The sequence below is a fragment of the Hordeum vulgare genome, chromosome 2H (assembly GCF_904849725.1).
Source record: "Hordeum vulgare subsp. vulgare chromosome 2H, MorexV3_pseudomolecules_assembly, whole genome shotgun sequence".
In the NCBI taxonomy this organism is placed as follows: Eukaryota; Viridiplantae; Streptophyta; class Magnoliopsida; order Poales; family Poaceae; genus Hordeum; species Hordeum vulgare.
The window spans coordinates 439,889,974-439,892,977 of NC_058519.1; positions in this window are offsets into that span (position 1 = coordinate 439,889,974).

Here is a 3,004-nt window from a genome sequence, read left to right on the forward strand (position 1 = left end):
AGCATGGGGGGGGGAGAAGTGGAGAGAGGAGGGGCACGACGTGGCGCATGTCTCTTGCCATCGTGGGGGCGCGGGCGACAGTTGGAGGGGTCCAAAGCTGGCCGGTGTTGGCATCCCAGGTGCGCACTCTAGTGCGGCCAGAGCAAAGTTTTGTCATGCCACGGCATGCTGGCGCGCTCTGGCGCACCCCGCCTTGTCCTCTAGCGTGTGGGGTATGTGGGGATGCTCCTGGGATGCCTTGGAGCCGAGGGGGAAGACTGTGGTCAAAGGGAGAGGGGTGAAAACCTTCTGCCAGGGTGGACCAAAGGGGTAATTGGGGTTTTTGTCCAACCCATGGTTGAACTAGAGCTGGATCTTGCTACTGCATGTAAAGAGTGACTCTATGGGCTTGAGGTAAAAATTTGGAGTGAAGGAGAATAGTGTAGGGGGTGAAAGTGGCAGTTTTACCAAATCACCAAAAGGTGTTTGATGCTGGTTTGAGCAAGATAAACCTCACCACTTGCAATGATTTTTAACACGATTAGATTAGGAGCAAAATCAATACGATTCACCAAGTTTGAGCTCATTTGAGCAAAGTTCACAATGTAGACCTGAAAAACCCTAGAAACGGACATAATCAGATTTTGTGGACCAAGGTGATCAATTCAACTCCCACAAATGACAACTTGGTGTAGCATCCTTATTTGGGGGCTGGATCACTCTTTTAAAGTTTGGGATCAATTGGTTAAACTTGGCAATGTAGAGTTGCTCAAATTTGGTTCTGGACAGGAAGGGTTTTCGGATTAATAGGTGGATTAATTCAAGTTGGATTGAGATGAAACTTTGCAAGATCACCACATTTATCATGTGTGACTTGCTAAAATTTTCATGGAATTTATTTAGAATATTTCCTTTGGAAATATTTAAAAAGCTAGAAATAGGCAGAAAGGGTTTTGAAGGGCTTTGTCCAAATTTTGAACATGACCATGTGTTGAATCTCTCATGTATAGAAAATATATGTCCACTGAGTTTCCCTAATTTTTCTCAAATATTTATGAATCAGGAAAATATTTTTTCCCTATGAAATACCATTTCTGGCCTCAGAAAAAGGTATTTAAATAAAGTAGGAAAATAACTTTGAAAATAATTATTTTGTGGTTTTGGGAAGTCTTTTGACCAATAGGATTGTAATAAAACCTTTGGTGTAAAACATCCCTTCTAATTTAGGGACTCGTAGTGCAAATCTCAAATTAGGGGTTTTTGAGAATTTAAAATGATTAAAAGCCTGTTGTTAAAATAGTAATTTATCAAAATGGTTTTATGTTCCTATTCACATGGCATGATCATTGGGTAAGGGCTTGGGGTCAAGGGGGTAGGTTTTAGATAGGAGAACAACTATAGTGATTCAAAAACTCAATCACTCACACAAGCAAGTTGCAATAGAAATCAATCATCTCAACATGCAAAAGTATTATTTGGTTCCAAATTTTCATGACAACAACATATAGCAAAAGTGGTACAAACATAGTGTGTGACAGACCTATCCCCCTTACAAGATCTCTTCCCCGAGATTCCTAGGCTAGGTGCTAAAAAGAGAAGGATACTCGGATCTGAGGTAGTCTTCACGCCCCCATGTTACTTCCGCTCCAGTGTGGTTGCCCCACTAGACCTTGAAGTACTTGATGGTGTGGCTTCTGGTGCAACGCTCGGCTTTGTACAAGATGCAGATTGGTCTCTCGCGATAAGTGTGGTCTGGCAGAAGATCGATGGCTCGATGATCCATATCCTTGTAGAGCTCGGGTGGTTGGGAACTTGGAGGCACTTCTGGTGTTGCGACACGTGGAAAACTTGTGCACCTCTGAAAGTTCGCATGGTAGCTCGAGCTGGTAGGAAACTTCTCCCCGTCTTGTGGTGACCTTGAACGGGCCAATGTACCTTGGTGCGAATTTACCATTGACATGGAAGCACCTTGTTCCCTTGAGAGGCATGACTCGAAGATAGACATAGTCCCCAACATGGAAAGTCATGTCTCCGCGATGGGTATCGGCGTAGCTATTCTGTCTTGATTTGGCGGCCTTTCGGCATTCCCCGACGAGATGAACTTGCTCTTCTGCTTGATGGAGGACATCTAGTCCGAGACCAGCCCTTCTCCGGTTTCCGACTAGTTGAGGGGAGTGCAGCATTTGCGACCATACAACACCTCAAATGGTGCCATGTGGAGGCTAGACTGATAGCTATTGTTGTAGGAGAACTCGGCAAAGGGAAAACAACCTTCCCACTTGGCCTCACATGCGAGGACACACGCACGAAGCATGTCCTCGAGTATCTGATTCACTCATTCCGTCTGCCCGCCGGTCTGAGGGTGAAAAGCGATGCTGAAGGATAGCTTGGTTCCCATTGATTCGTAAACTCCTTCCAGAACCTCGAGGTGAACTGGGTTCCACGATCTGACATGATCTCCTTAGGAACTCCATGAAGGCTCATGATGTGATTGATGTAGAGGTTGGATAGCTCGCTCCCACCATAGGTGGTACTGACGGGAATGAAGTGGGCTACCTTGGTCAGGTGGTAGACAATGACCCAAATGGAATCATGTCTTTTGCTGGACATGGGAAGACTAGTGATGGAGTCCATTGATACGTCTCAAACGTATCTATAATTTTTGATGGTTTCACGCTGTTATCTTGTCTTCTTTGGTTGTTTTATGTACCTTTTATATCTTTTTTGGTACTAACTTATTAATTCAGTGCCAAGTGCGAGTTCCTGTTTTTTCCGTGTTTTTGACTCTTTTCAGATCTGATTTTGGAACGGAGTCCAAACGGAATAAAAACCCCGAAATGATTTTTTCCCGAACGGAAGAAGACCAGGGGGCCTTTGGGCCAAGCCAGGTTGGCTCCAGGGAGCCCACAAGCTCCCACCACGCCACCAGGGGGGAGGCGGCGGTGGGCAAGCTTGTGGCCACCCTCGCCGCCCCCTGACCTAGGTTTTTGGCCTACAAATTCCCAAATATTCCGCAAAAAATCAG